General features: G+C 44.7%; 1 long non-coding RNA gene across 3 annotated transcripts; it reads right to left on the bottom strand.

The window, feature by feature from the left end:
• Positions 1-13,940: 13,940 nt before the first annotated feature.
• Positions 13,941-15,988, bottom strand: LOC110694448. 3 transcript variants are annotated; one of them, XR_002505862.1, is made up of 4 exons: positions 15,367-15,988; positions 14,900-14,950; positions 14,740-14,785; positions 13,941-14,185 (listed from the first exon to the last, which is right to left on the bottom strand). It is a non-coding gene; the product is annotated as an uncharacterized LOC110694448 (long non-coding RNA). The 3 variants fall into 3 exon arrangements; XR_002505861.1 differs by having other exon boundaries at positions 14,900-15,438; positions 15,573-15,988; XR_002505860.1 differs by having other exon boundaries at positions 14,900-15,983.
• Positions 15,989-16,245: the final 257 nt, after the last annotated feature.

The raw sequence follows: 16,245 nt of genomic DNA, 5'->3' as shown, positions 1-16,245 counted from the left end.
TTCATCAACCGTCACTCGTTCAGGTAACTCAGTTCTCTTACTCTTAATTTTCTTTTTATTTTCTGAAATGGCACCACGGAAGCACACGACACGACCTAGGTTAGTGATCAGCCGGTCACCGGGGACGGCTGAATCTAGGACTAGGAGTGCCGCCTGCCCTTTTCCAGACCCATCTTTGCCCTTTATACAAAGTCCGACTGTATCTATGTCTATGCAGAGCAGGATGGCCAGAACGAAAAAGACAGCTAGGATCTCAAATTCAGACGGCTCCTCCCACAGGGTGCCGCTTAGTGAAACATCTGACCAGGCGCCAGATGTGGAAGTGAAACAAGGCGGCCTGGATGCCGGCAATTCTGTGGGGGGGGGGGGGTCATAGTGACCCCTTCCCATTTAACAGTTAACAAATCTGCTCCTTTTCAAAGAGAGGAGGCGGGCCCCTCCGGGAGAGGGGAGGAGTCGTCCTCTTCAGACTCGTCGGAGGACGATTCCGAGTCAAGCTCTTCTGGCCATGCTTCTTTGGGTACAAAAGAGAAAAACAGCCGCCTGCAAGAGGCGAGACTTTCTCACGCAGTTGAGAAGGGGGACAATTGGGCGGAACCATCCGCCTCTTACCGAGAGCTAAATACCCCCTACTACTGCACGGTACCTCGGGGCCGAATCACAGCCAAGCAAGAGAAAGTGGAGAGCTTTATTGCAAACCACACCATGGGCCCCGACTTTCTAGTGTTTGTGCCGGATCCAGAAGACACAGTCGTCTGGCCGGCTGGTTCCAGTTATGAAAGCTCCTGCTTTGGCTGCTACGAGGCGGCCATCAAGGCAGGGCTTTGCTTCCCATTACATCCGGCTGTTCAGCGGATTTTGGATGGGTATGAGTTGGGGTTATGGCAGTTAGCCCCAAACTCCTGGGTCAACGTACTCGGCTATGTGGCCGGGTGTGAACTGCACGGGGTGGAGCCGAGCTTCGAGGCTTTCGCCCATATGAACTATCTCAGCCGGACCCTTAAGACAGGCGGTACCGGCTGGTATCAATTGACAAGCCACAGGGGCTACCTCATGACAAGAGGTAAAGCAAACAAGTGGAAGGACTGGCGGAGCACCTTCCTCATCATTGAGAGTTCAGACATTGAGCAGAACAAGCGCTTCAATAGGTGGAACAGGAATCCGCCCCTTCTTGCAGGCGGCCGTAGCATGCCGCCTGTTCCCCCCAAGGCTAAGAAAGAGATCCTTGATAAAGGACTCTTTAAAGTAGAGTCGAGGGTCGACTCTACTTCAGGGGTACGAGAGCAAGTACCCCTGCACTGCGTCCCGAGCTTCAAGTGGCTCTATGACGAGTACTTTTTGGCCGCCTGCGGCCTCAGCAGTCGGTGCTCAAGAGGTAGTCGGCCTGTCGAATACTCTGTTGTTCCATACATTTGTTGTTTATCTTTTATTAACTTTGCTGTTTGTTTTTGCAGCTGACGCCATGAGCAAAATCACCGCCTCCAAGACTGCGGCGGCCATGTTGCGGGCCTCTATTATGCAACAAGCTTCAACCGACTCCCCCAAGAAGGGGGCACCCTTGGTGAGCTCCGAACCTTTCACCCTCTTTTTGGAGTGTTTATGCATATACTGACTTTTTTCTTCTTTTTTAGACGGGTTCTCCAAGAGCTTCATCTTCCCAACAGCCGGACCCCAAGGCCCGGAAGACGACTGTTGGGAGCTCTCCTGGTTCTGCCAGGAAACAGGTGGCGGCTGAGAAACAGCCGGCCACTTCTTCTAAAACTCCAACTGGGCCGCCTAGAGGTATGAAGTTGTCCTTGTAAATTTTAGACTTGCTCCCTTTGTTACTAAGTCTAATCCGTTTGTTTATGCTTGATGCAGCCGGCCCCCAGGAGCCTGACTTGGTAGAGATGGCCAAGTCTATGATCAGGGCAGTTCCTCCAGCTGAAAGGGAGGCGGTCAGGGGTGTCGGCACCCTTGACCTTGACGGGATTGCAGGGGTCCTTGCTGAGGTATACTTAGCATATTTTTGAGTATTTGAATTTCTGGACGCCTGTTTTCTTTTTTGTTTGGAAACTGACGCCTGTTTTTTTTGTACTTAGGCCCTGCTCCGAGTTAACGGCCTTCGCAAGCCGCTTGATCGGAAGAACAAAGAGGTAAAGGCTGCAAAAGCTATGGCCGCCTCTGACTGTGATAAGGCAATGTTTCAAATTGCCCAAAATGAAGTACTGACCATTGATATTCTTTATTATCAGGCGCAGGCTACCGCCGCTGTTCGGGCTCAGTTAGAGGCGGCCCAGAAGAAGAATGACGAGCTGGAGGCGACCATCACAAATCTCAAGGCCGAGCTGAAACCTCTTCGCCTGAAAATGTACTCTTACGAAGCCATGGAGAAATCCTTGGCCAGCGTAAAGGAACGCCTGGTGACCCAGGAGAAGAGTCTTACCCAAGAGCTCTCGGAAAAGGCCGAGCAAGAGAAGAAAGAGCTGGTCCGGGAGATGATGGAAGACTCCGCTCAAATCCAGCGCATGACCTGGGGCCGCCTCTTCCCCAGTGCCGACTTTGCCTCTTGGGAAAGAACGTACCGCCAGTGTTCGGATGCATATAATCAAGAGATCCTGGCGGCTGCTGAAGAAGAGGCGTTGGGGGAAGCGTTGGAGGAGGAGGAGGAGCCGGTAGTGGCGCTTGTGCCGCTTGGGGGTAAGGCATCAAAAAAGGATGCAGCTGAAGCCGAGTCCAGCAAGAAGAGTGCTGACCAGGCGGCAGCTGCTAATACTGAACTGCCCCCTTCTTAAGCTTTATGTATTCTTTCCACGGCCTGCGTGCCGTTTTCTTTGTATTTACCCGGCCAGGGGGCCGGGGCTTTGAATATTTTGCTGGTCTTTAATGACCGGCTTATTTTTAATGAATTTTTGTTTTGCTTCAAATTTGTCTAAGTATTCCATATCTAATATCCAATTGTTCACTAGACCGACTGTTTTACATGGCCGAACGTTGCAGACAGGTACGGATAGTTAGTACGCCGCCTATGCCCCTGGACGACTGGTTGTCTGTTTCCAGGATAGACGATCAGTCGGCCATTTATCCAATCAGTATTCGAACTATTTTGTCTGGATCCTTTTTAGGCAGGCGGTCCTGTCATTTGTAAATAGAGTATTACCTAGTCGCCAAGGAACTGAGTAGTAGAGATAACAAGCGGCGGGTACCGGTTGTTTCCCTTTATTGCCAATGTTTGTTGGCTTTTAACTCATAATTTGTTAACCTAGCAAAAGTAGTGGTTGAGAGCCCCTGTTTGTTAAAAACAGGCGGACGACTCATACCTTTTAGGCTCCATACTAAGTTTGAGGAAGTGACTATAAGTTAACATAGGAGTTACTTAGTCTCCGTCACACTCTAGATTGAGTAGTAGTGGTACCAGGCGGCGGAGGCCGGATGATCCCCTTGATTCGCCAATGTTTGTTGGCTATTAACTCAATAGGTTACCTAGTAGGAATAGTGGTTTGAGTGCCCCTGTTTGCCAAAAAACAGGCGGTCTACTCAAACCTTTTAGGTTCCATACCAAATTTGAGGGAGTGACTATGAGTTAACGTTGGAGTTACTCAGTCGCCGTCACTCTTGATTGAGTAGTAGAGGTACCAGGCGGAGGAGGCCGGCTAGACCCCTTGATTCGCCAATGTTTGTTGGCTATTAACTCAAGAGGTACCCCCTGCATTTATCCCAAGTAATACAGGCGGTCATCTGACTCAGATGTCAACTGCTACCACTGGTTTGGTTAGTGATAGAGTTATCCTTGTCTCAAAAACGACTACGTGGTTGCCCTTGGGGACAGTCGTATAGGTGCCGTGTAATTAGTTTATAGAACAATGTTCGACCCAAAAGGGAGCTGCTCTCTACGACGAATTTCATCCGGAGGGATGCCGTCGGACGCCTGCTATGATGTTGGGACAGGTCGTATTAGTTTTGTAGATTTGATCAGTTGGCTTGGCGCCTGGTCTGATCATTCGGCCTGTGGCCTTGGTAAGTTCTTGGTGAACGTAGGTGCTAAGTAAAAGGAGGGTAGCCGCCTGTTAGGCACAGGGTCGGCCAGGCCCTAATCTTTTTAGCTAAGTATTAGGGGGGTGGCTATGTGTTTGGAACCAGTCGGCCATCTTCTTATGGAGAGTAGCCGACTATATGCCCAGACGACATGCCCCTATTGTGAGTAAAATACTCAATGGAGAGTAGCCGACTGTAAAGTTACAGACAGCATGCCCCTCTGAAGATAGAGTGAAAAACTCAATGGAGAGTAGCCGACTGTAAAGGTACAGACGGCATGCCCCTCTGAAGATAGAGTGAAAAACTCAATGGAGAGTAGCCGACTGTAAAGGTACAGACGGCATGCCCCTCGTAAGTAAAATTAAACACGGAGAGTAGCCGACTGTTTGTTAGTAAGCGTGCCCCTCTTAGTACAAATTTGAATAGTAAGTGCACTTTTATTAAGTAGCTCTTCACTATTTACATCATTCAAAAGAAATATTTCTTAAGATTATCTACATTCCAAGTTCGAGGCAACGGTTGTCCGTCTGGTGTTTCCAGACGGTAGGTACCGTCCCTGACTTCCTCATAGATTCGGTAGGGTCCTTCCCAGTTGGGAGTTAGTTTGCCAGACTCATTAGCCCTACCAACTGCTTCCATTTTTCTAAGTACAAAGTCCCCTACTTTGAGTGGACGCCTGTGTACTTTTTTGTTGTATGATCTAGTCATTCTCAGGCGATAGATCTCATGGCGCAAGACAGCATTGCCCCTCTTTTCAGGAAGTGAGTCTAATGCCAGGCGCATGGCTTCCCAGTTTGCCTCTTCGTCATATAGCATTACTCGAAGAGTCGGCTCGTAGTGTTCTATTGGAAGAACAGCTTCCCCACCGTAAGTTAGGAGGAATGGAGTTTCTCCAGTTGCCCCTTTTTCAGTCGTCCTAATGGCCCAGAGAACATGTGGTAGTTCATCCGCCCATAGGCCGCCTGCTCGTTCAATCTTTTTCTTGAGACCGTCTGAGATGATTTTTTTAAAGGCTTCTAACTGGCCGTTTGCTTGTGGACGGCCGACAGATGCAAAGTAGTTTGCAATTCCTTGATCACCCAACCAGCTTTTGAGAACAGGCGTCTCAAATTGGGGACCATTATCAAAAACCATAGACATGGGAACCCCGAACCGAGTGATGACAGTTTTCCAAATGAATGAAATTACATCTTTCGTCTTGATTCCCTTTATAGCCTCCGCCTCTACCCATTTAGTGAAGTAGTCGACGGCAACAAGTATGTACCTCCTTCCGCCTGTAGCAGGCGTATATGGACCCAGAATGTCCATGCCCCACTTAGCAAACGGTAGTGGGCTGTGAATGGTAGTGAGGTCAGTAGCCGGACGGTGAATTAGTTTGCCAAACCTTTGGCACTTGTCACATTTTTTCACCATCTCCATTGCATCTGCTTCCAAAGTAGGCCAAAAGTAGCCCTGCCGCCTTGCCCTTTGAGCAAGCATCCTACCGCCTATATGAGAAGCACAGTAACCAGAGTGAAGATCGTCTAGTATCTCTCGTCCCTTTTCTGGAGTAACACACTTTAAGAAGGGTTGAAGGTACCCCTTTTTGTGAAGTTCTCCCTTTATCATTTCAAAACAGGTGGCTCGTTTTTTCAGTGCTGCCGCCTGTTGAGTATCATCCGGCAGTGTACCGTTTGTCAGATATGCCCTGATTGAATCCATCCAGGTTGAGCTTCTGTCTAGGATTCCAATAGGGTTTTCCTCGATGCTTCTCTTCTCCATTACTTCCCAAAAAACAGTTCGAGGAGTATCAGAGGAGGCGGATGATGCTAATTTTGACAGTGCATCCGCCTGGTTGTTTTCTGATCTCGGCACTTGGATCAGATGGAAATCCTCAAGGGAGCCGACTGCTTGTCGGACCGCCTGTAAATACTTGATCATGGCCGGATGGGTTGCTTCGTATTCGCCATTGTACTGACTCACTATCAATTGTGAATCGGAACAGGCGTCTATTTTTCTTGCCCCTGCCGCCTTGCACATGCGGATCCCGGCTAGTAAAGCTTCATATTCTGCCTCATTGTTTGAAGCCTGAAAACTGAAGCGTAGAGCATACTCGTACCTGTCGCCCTCTGGCGACTGACATATGACGCCTGCTCCACAACCATTTGAAGTAGAGCTTCCGTCCACATATACCTTCCATACTTGGTCTGGAACTTGAGAGTCAGGAGGACGAGTCATCTCTACAATAAAGTCAGCAAAGGCTTGCCCCTTCACTGCTTTTCTAGGCTCGAAAGTAACTTCGAGGCTCTGTATTTCTATGGCCCATTTGATCATTCGGCCTGACGACTCCATGATGGTCAGTGGCCGCTTGATAGGTTGGTCTGTATACACGACGACTGCATGTGCCAAAAAGTAGGGCTTCAATTTTTTAACAGCCATGAAGAGTGCAAGACCAAATTTCTCCACTAGGGGATACCTCAACTCGGCATTTTTCAGTACGTGACTGACAAAGTAGACCGGGAGCTGACAGCCGTCTCTTTCAGCAAGGAGAACAGCGCTTAACGCATGATCAGAGACGGCCAGGTACATGTAGAGAACCTCTTTGGGCAAAGGGCTGACCAGCCTCGGCAAGGAATGCAAGTGAACTTTTAATTTTTGGAAGGCGGCCTCAGCATCCGGCCCCCGTTCAAACCTTGCCTTTTTCTTAATTGCCTGGAAAAAGTATAGGCATTTGTCGCCTGATCGGCTTAGAAATCTTCCCAAGGCCGCCAGACAACCTGTTAACTTCTGAACCTCTCGGATGGTACGAGGCGACTGCATGTCAATGACCGCCTGCACCTTCTCAGGGTTCGCCTCTATTCCTCTCTGATTGATAAGGAATCCGAGAAATTTCCCAGACTCAACTCCAAATACACATTTCTTGGGATTGAGCATGACATGGTGCCGCCTGAGTGTGGCGAAAGTTTCTCGGAGGTCCGACAGATGATCTTTCTGAAGTTTAGTCTTGACAATCATATCATCAATGTATGCCTTGATGTTTCTCCCAATCTGATCAAAGAACACAGTGTTTATCATTCGTTGGAAGGTAGCCGGGGCATTCTTAAGACCAAACGGCATGACCGTGTAACAGTATAACCCCTGATCAGTGACGAAGGCCGTCTTCTCTTGATCTTTCTTCCATAAAGGAATTTGATGGAAACCAGAATAGGCGTCCATAAAGCTCATCAAAGCATGGCCGGCTGTTGAGTCGACCAGGTTATCAATTTTAGGCAGAGGGTAACTGTCTTTGGGGCACGCCTTGTTTAAGTCTGTGTAGTCTACACACATTCGCCAGGTGCCATTCGGCTTTTTAACAAGCACCACATTTGCAATCTAGTCTGGGAAGTAACATTGCCGAATGAACCCTGCATCAAGTAATTTTTTAACTTCGGCGGCTGCCGCCTGACTTCTTTCTTCGCCATGGTTCCGCTTCTTTTGCCGTACCGGCTTCTTTTTCGGATCCACGGCGAGTTTATGTACTGCCAGATCAGGACTAATGCCTGGCATTTCATGGACTTCGAATGCAAAGATGTCCTTTATTCTTTCAATAGTTTGTGAAAGTTGTCACCAAGGTTTCTCAGAGCAGTCGTCCCAACTTTGACTGTTCGGTCAGGACGTGAGTCGTCTAAGATCAGGTTCGCATGCTCACCAGCCGGCTGAGGGCGGAACTCATCCGGCCGCTCCTCTGCCAATGATTGCTATTTTCTTGCTTTTCTCGCGGCCCCTGTCTGGGATGCCTTTCTCTTTTTGCCGCCTGCTTCTTGAACAGGCGCACTCTCCTTGACATTGTCAAGGTCTGTTTTTTCACCGCTTGACCCAGTGGCCATAACAGTGGGCTTGACATCCGAGAGATAGCACTCTCGGGCCATCCTATGATCTCCCCTTAGGGAGCCGACTGTTCCATTATCCCTCTCAAACTTGAGCAACATAAGAGATGGGATTATAACAACCTTGGAATTATTCAGGGTTGGTCGACCCAGAATCATGTTGTAGGCCGAGAGTTCCTCTACTACTAGGAACCGGACTACCATGTGTCGTCCTTCCCCTTTTTCGCCCAGGCGGATGGGTAAATCTACTTGTCCCAGTGGGTGGACGACTCCTCCTCCAAACCCTACTAAAGGGTGGGAGGCCGGATGTATGCAATCAATCTGATATTTCAGTTTCGACAGACATTTGCTACTGATGAGATCTGAGGAGCTTCCGGTATCTATGAGGATTCGGCCAACTCTCTGGTTGGCCACTTTACATTCAATGACGATAGGGTCGTCATGCGGCCCTCTTACCCCTCCTAGATCTTCTTCAGTGATGACAATCTCAGGAAATGAATATTTGGACGACCGTTCTTGGTGAACGGAATTTACATCTAACCGCCTGATATTGTCTTTGTTGCCCCTAATAGTGGGGCCGCCTCCTGAGAAGCCGCCTGCAATGGTGTAGACGACTGCATCATCTGTATCGGAGCTGTCGGCCTGTTGATTCTTTTTTGCCGACTGCTTTTTTGAGGAAGTGTTCCCCGTAGATTTCTTGACATAAGTGGCAAGATCACCTTGCTCAGCCAGGCGGTCCAGATACCGCATGAGACTGATGCAGTCATTGGTGTGATGACCAACATCATCATGATAAGCACAGAATTTATCTTGGTTCCGGTTGTTTGCAGAACCCTTCATGGGGACCGGCTTCTCAATTGAGATCCGTCCCTTGATTTCTTTTAGGATAAACTGGTTATCCTTGTTAAACGCATACTTTGGGGAGTATGGTTTGAATTCTTTTTTCTTTTTCTGGGCCGGCTGTTTAGAGGAATCAGCCGCCCAGACCTCTTTTCTTTTCTCATCTTTGTTAGACGACTGTTTCTGTCGTCCTTCTCTTTTGTCGAACCTTTTCCCATCCGACTGTTTTATCGTACAAAGATCAGTCGCCTGTATATAGGCTTCTGCTTCAATCAAGGCCTCTTGAAGAGTCGCCACCCTTTTTCAAACCAAATCAAATTTGAAGGTAGACCCGTCTTTGAGACCTCTGAAAAAGTCAGTATAAGCTACCTCATCCGGTAACCCTTGAATCTGTATTCTCATCAGGTTAAACCGCCTGATGTAAGAACGAAGCCCCTCCTTCTCGCCCTGCTGAATTGTTCCCAAATCAAGGGTCGTTTTCTTCGCAGGGATGTTCATGGCGAAGTTGGAGGCAAATAAGTAAGCAAGCGTCCTGAAGCTATTTACACAACCAGTCGGCAGGTTGCCGAACCATTGCTGTGCGATTCCTTTGAGAGTCGCTGGGAAACACTTGCACCAAGTGGGATCATCCAACCCTTGAAGGTACATCAGGTTGGTGAATGCCATCAGATGGTCTTCTGGGTTAGTAGTGCCGTCATAGGCGCCTACTAGTACATTTTTCACTTTGGCCGGCTGAGCGGCTTCAGTAATTTCCTTGGAGAAGGCCGACGGCTGTTCACCAAGTCTAAGCAACCGTAGCTGCCAGTCCATAGGTTGGACGTTTTTTGCTGCAGGTCCACCAAACGGAGGTGGCTGCAAAAAATACTGTTGTTGCGGCACAAATGGTAAGTTTGGTACCGCCTGGTCGCTATGAAAGCCGGACTGACGGGAGGTGCCGCCTGACTGACTCTCATGATACGACTGAGTATGCCTCATCGAGGCATTTCGCAAACTGTCTTGAAAGTTTGAAGTAGAGGCCGACTCTGACAATCGGTCACTCTTCTTCTGCTCTAGCAGTAGCCGAGCGTCTGTGAATGTCTGCTTCGACCCGTCCGCCTGAATATGACGAACATGTTTCCTATTTCCTGTAGGATAACGGAATTTTGTGAAATCAAGGGCAGGTGGCTCCCGCTTCCTAGATTTAGGATGAGGAGTCGCCTCTCGCCCTTGAACTGGCTTCCTCTTCAGTGAAGTGGAGGGTTTCTTGGCCGACTGCTCCTTGACTGGAGCAGGCGGCTTCTTGTTGATCAACTCTTGAATCTCTCCTTTGAAGTCCCTCATGAAGGTCATGAGTTCGTTCCTTGTGATGGGAGCAGACCCATCAGTCGGCTGTTGCCGAACAGGCGGTGCGCCTGCTGGCTCGCTTCCTGTTTGAAGATGCTCCCGTTCCCTCCTTTCGGTATGACGGGTACGTCGGGCCCTTAGGGTCCCGTCTGAAGCTGTATGAGGTTTAACTTCAAATTCACTTTCGGTATCATGGTCCGACTGAACTTGAGGGTCGTCTAGGGGATGCCTCTCTTCAGGAGTCGGTACAGACTTGGATGCCATCTCAGAAGTACTCTCCCCACAGACGGCGCCAAATGTTTCGGGGTTTTCTGATGTCCTGCGGGAGAGTTACAATTTCGAGACTGGAACCGGACGCCTGTACCTGCAAAATAACGGAGACTCCTGTGAGCTCCGCCTCCAACGGTCAAGTTAGTACCTGATTAAGGAGTAATTAATGCGGAAATTAAAGTGATTAGGTCTCTCTAGGTGAGAGTGATTAACGTAGGTAATCTGCTTTGTTAGCGAGATCAGCCGGTTATTACTGTGTGTAATTAATGTGTTTTTTCCGTAATGTTTCTGTTCTCTTTTTTTGTCATCCCCCTTAATGAGGATTAAGGGAGGTATTTATAACCTTGGGAAACGTGCCCATCCTAGGTTTAGGTAAACCTAGGGCCGATTGGGCTTCCCTCGGAAGTTGGGCCTGGGTGGCCGGTTTCTCCATTAGGCATGGAGTATGCCACATGTCTTGACATAACAGGTCCAAGGTGGACGAATAAGCGCGTGCCACGTGGGAAGCCCTGGCTGTTCCAACTGGGGGACACTTGGCAGGACCTGATTGGTCCACGTGGCGCATTCCGATTGGTGGGAGCAAAATCCCCTAATCACCTATCATAATACTACCTTGGAATTAATTAATCAAAGCTTAGCAGGCTTCTACATACTCAGATAATTACCAAGTACGCGAACGTACCTTGAATATGATCTCAAAATCGCCACGACTAAATAAAGTCACTCACTTAGAATTCTCCTACAACCCAAAGTTACAAAGAGACATTAATACCTATTCAATATAAATTTCCAGCAATATATACACTCTTTAAATCACTTATAAACCTCTAAAATAAGCTGAAAATTAGTTTAAAACCCTTACTTTCCAATTAATGGGTAATAAAAAATCCTTTCAAGAAACATTATTATAACCTTTATATACAAATTCCAACTTTATAAAAACATATTAAATTGCTGTAATTGTGTTTTAAAACACCTATTTCAATAGTTTCAATCACCTACAATCAAATTCTATCAATATACATTAATTTATAAACCTAGGGTTTTCAATTTGGGGCTTTTTAATTCAAAAACTAAATCTGAAAATTATATACATAATAATTATAATCTATTCATCATAAAAATCATCACACAACTCGAAAATAGTAATTAAATCAAGGCTAGATTAATTTAAAACAAGAAAGAGAAGTTTCTTTTTTTTTTGTGTATTCGCCACGACCACCACGGTTGGGCTACTGCCGAGCGCCCGCTGGTGGCCGCCGCTGCTAGCATGCGCTAGTGGTGGTGGTCGGCCGGCGGGTGGCTGTGGTGGTGGCCGGTCATCGCGGTGGTGCATGTGGTGGTGTAAAAAAAAAAGTAATAAAGGGGAGGGGGAAAAATTAAGGGAGAAAAAATAAGAGGAGAGAGAGAGAAAGTTACCTTTGGTATTCTCCACCTTGGGCAAGGTTTAATTTGCCCATGTGATAGATATTTATACCCCGTTTCTAAACCCTCCTAAAATTAAATTCCCCTTTCTACCCTTAATGATCCCTTCTCCTACTCAAACTAGCCTTTTGACTTTCTATAAAATCCCATTGACTTTAAAATTTCCTTTTATAAATAATATGTTCCAAAGTTTTTAAATAATAAAATAAAATATTTCCAAAATAATTAAATAAATAAAAATGGACCTTTAATTAAAATAATTCTTTTTAAATTAATAAAATAGCATAAATAATTCATTTCAAATTATTTGAATACTTCATAGAATAATGATTTAAATTAAAATACGTATAAAAATACGAGGTATTGTACATACTGCCCTTGAAACCGCGCGCCGGCCGGCAACACCCGACCCCAGAACCACCTTCCCCTCCCTTCCCCCCTAAAACCCCCTCCACTTGAAAAATTCTTCCTCCCCATCGCCAGTGCCAAAACCTCCTCCTTGACACTAGCGAACACGATTCACCCTACCCTGTCGTCTTCACCTCGTTTTCCTGCCCCTAAACCACCACTCGAAACACTAAAACCCCCAAATAAAGAATCTAGGGTTTCGATTTGGGGAGAGTTTCGAGGTGGTGGTTAAATGGGGGAAATAGAGTGGAGACGACAGGGGGTGGGGCAAATCGTTTTCGTCGGCGCCTGGTAGGGGGTTTTGGCGCCAGCCGGTAGGGAGGAAAAGTTATTCGAGGGGAGGGGAGGGGAGGGGGTTTTAAGGGGGGAAGGTGGTTCAAATCAGGGGAAGGGGAGGGTGGTTCAGGGGTCAATGTCGAGGTGGGGTGTCGCAGGCGCCGGTGTGTGGTTTCAGGGGTAGTACGCACTGACGGGAGGTGGTCGAGTGGTGAGCAGGGTGGCGAGGGTGGGGGTAGGGTGGGGTGGTTGGTTTTTTTTTTCTTTTTTTGTTAATTATTAGGTTAATTCTTGTTTGATTAAGCTAATTAGTTGTTAATTACAAAAATATTGTCATGGAAACTTATCAAAAGTAATGCTATTTGAAAGAATTTGTAAGAAAATTGTGTTACCATTGAGAATGTGCAATTTTACATGGCTAACAATGAGAATTTCCCCTTTTTTATGGAAAATTTAAAAAATAACACCACAAATTTCTCAAAAATTGGATTTTAACACCACAAAATCTAACTTTTATTATAACACCACAAAAAAACCCAAAAATTGGATTTCACCACCACCTAATGGTATTTTTTGGATGGAATCCGTTAGTGGGACCCCCAAGTACACGTGTCACGCATTAATTGGTTTTAAAAAAAAGAAAAAAAAAAAGAAAAAATTCTAAACCCTAACCCAGCAATAGTGCCACCACGACCCTACCGCCGACAACCCAACTCCAACCGAAAACCACCACAACCCCCATCTTGACCGGCGAAACCGAGAGACCACAACCCTTACATCGACGACTCTACCCGCTACCCCTTCCCCTTCCCCGAAAACAGCCCAACTTCAAACCACCGCGAAAAACTGCCCCCTTTTGCCCCATCCTTGAAATGGACAAATCGACCATCGAAATTTACTATTATGGGCTTCCATGGTCGATACCGGCCATTTTGAGGGTGAAAGGGTAAAGGAGAGGTGGTTTTTGGCCATTAGGATTCCGGTCGTTGGGGTTTTCGGTGGCTGGGTGTTTCAAGGTTCAATTAGGTGGGTTTTTCGGTGACCAGCGTGTTTCAAGGTCAGCTCAGGTGGATTTCTGGGTGGTTGGGGGTGCCGACGGTGGGGATGGGATGGGTTGCCGACAGCATTGACAGGGTTGTCGGTGGTGAGGCTGGATAAGGGTTTAGGTTGCCTTTTTTTTATTTATTTATTTTTCTTTTTTAGGTTGCAGGTGGTAGGGCTGGGGCGGGGGGGGGCATGGTAGGTGGGGGTGATAGTTGAAAGTTGCGACAGCAATGGGGGTCTCCGGCGGTGGAGTCACGCTCGCCATTGGTGGGCTGGTGGCTGGGTTAGGGTTTAGGGGTTTTTCTTTTCTTATTTTTTAAAAAAAAAATTTGATTTAATTTTTTTTTTTTTAATCTAACTAGTTTTTAGCCAGTGCAACGCACGGGTTAAATTTATATTGAATTTTTGAAATAGCAAGATGTAACGCAATTTAAATACAAAGTTAAACATCAATATTTTTTTTTTATCGTGAAAAGAGTTTCAAAGCAAGTGGGATAAATAGTACTCCGTAGCATTTAGAAGTAATATTGGTCACACGACCATGAAGTTATTTAAAACAATCCACCTTTCAATTATAAAATTAATACAATATATGTAATGCATCTATTACTATTTTACTAATAACAGCTACATTCATGAATTGACATCACTAATAATTGTTGTACAACCATGAAATAGCGACCTTAATGCATATTCCCATTGAGGCATTGACGATCTGCATGTGTACCTATTAAATATATCTGAAAATAGTAATTACATAATATGAATCAAGTTAATCAACCATTCTATAAATGAAAATGCTATAACACATATGATAGATAATATCTAGGAAATAGTCAATATTGCAAAACTAAATCGAAATGATAATGATCCGCCATGAATAAAATTTAAGAACCACAATATTAAATTTGAGCTGCTGCTGCCTTTCTCTTGGGTCTGAAATTATTTTGTATATGTAATTTGTTATTTGGCTAATCATTCACCCAATAGACATCAAATGTAGTTGAAATACACCCAATTTGTAATGGTTTTCAAAATATTGTATTAACGTAGTCACTTAAAATCGACTTACAGAAGTTGGATCAAAATCATACGGAGTAGCAATTACTAAGAGTTAATCTTTGTGAGGCAAAATTGATCATAAGTAATAATCAATTAATCAACTTATAAAACCATTTACTAATCCACAAAACACAAGAATGAGAATAATTGATCCAAGATTAAGACATGAATTTACTAAAATTACCACTAACCTTAAAAAAAATCAGAGTAATTAGAGTGAAAGAGGATTGACCTGATGACATTGACGAAATTTGTGACAATTGCAGATTGTAAACTAACTGTTCAAACGGGGAAAAGAAAATGAGAAATTTAAATTAAAAAAATTAGAAGTTGTTGAAAAAAAAGAAACTGAACAAAAAAAAGAATCGCATAATAAACCATAAAATATATACCGATTGATTATCAGTTTGTCTTCCTGGTTTGAAAGATGGAAGCGCTTCAGACTTTAAGGGAATTCACAATAGAAAAAATTAATAAACAATCAGTCACCAAGAAACAGGTAACATGCATCAAAAATCATAATTGGGGAAGAAAAAAAAAGCAAGAGAAACAGAATTCCAAATTTAATTTAGCGTACTAAGAGTATTACGAAAGTTGATACTTAAAATTCTAAGGAAGAGAAATTTAATTGATACTTAAAATTGAATAACGGAAGTTGGATCAAAATCATACAGAGTAGCAATTACTAAGAGTTAATTCCCTCAAAAAAAAAAATAAAAATAGTTAATCTTCGTGAGGCAAAATCATTCATAAGCAATAAGCAATTAATCAACTTACGAAACCATTTACTTATTAATCAACAAAAGGCCAAATATTAGAGAAAAATTAACTTAAAATTTATTGAAAAACAGGGGCAAACCTGCAAACTTTACTGAAGCAAGAGTATTTTAAAAAGAAACAAAACTGTAGAAGAATCCATATACCATTGGCCCTTCACCCAAAAAAGCATTTTAATCAACAATTTGAAAAATTATCACAAGTAAAAATTAGAAATTGTATGTACTATGAAAATTAATTAATTTTTTTTAAAATAAAAACAGTGGGAGTATAGGAGGGATCACAAACCTACGACCTTCATCAATGGCCATAATACAATCTTTAATGTTCATTTTTCAATCTATTTATAAATCTTAAACGGAGAAATTAAAGGTGATTGAAACGTTGTTTGGTAATTTTTAATTGTGGAACCGAAGGGAAGCGTTGTTTGGGAAGAAACTCAAGTCCAGGAAATAGAAAGATAAACATCCGGATGAGTATGTCAAAAATAAAAAAAAAAATTTAAAAAAAAAAATGTACACGTGGCACTCTATATGTATTTAAGTTTTCCTGTTTTAAAATAATAGTATAGATGTCTTATTGACACGTGTCCATCGTGGGTCCCTTTAACGGATTTCATCCAAAAATTTGTAAGATGATGGTGAAATCTGTTTTGGTGTTTTTTGTGTCCCTCGGAAGAGTTACGTCACTAAGCCTAGATTCTAAGCGCCTGTACCTGCTAAACAACGGAGACTCCGGTTGGGTGGAGCTCCGCCTCCGAAGATCAAGTTAGAGCGTGTACGAAGAATGTAAAAAAGTGCGGATAGTAAAGCGAGATCTTCTCGGATTCCGAGATCAGGTGTTTTTCTCTGATGTGAGAGAATTGATTGTGTTGAAATAATTGAACATGTCCCCAAAGTGGGGTGAATCTCACTTTCTATAGGGTCATTGGTAAATGTGCCCCTATCCCGGTTATTCTGAC

The sequence above is a fragment of the Chenopodium quinoa genome, unplaced genomic scaffold (genome assembly GCF_001683475.1).
Source record: "Chenopodium quinoa cultivar QQ74 unplaced genomic scaffold, ASM168347v1, whole genome shotgun sequence".
Taxonomy (NCBI): Eukaryota; Viridiplantae; Streptophyta; class Magnoliopsida; order Caryophyllales; family Amaranthaceae; genus Chenopodium; species Chenopodium quinoa.
This window is presented reverse-complemented; position numbering and strand designations above follow the sequence as displayed.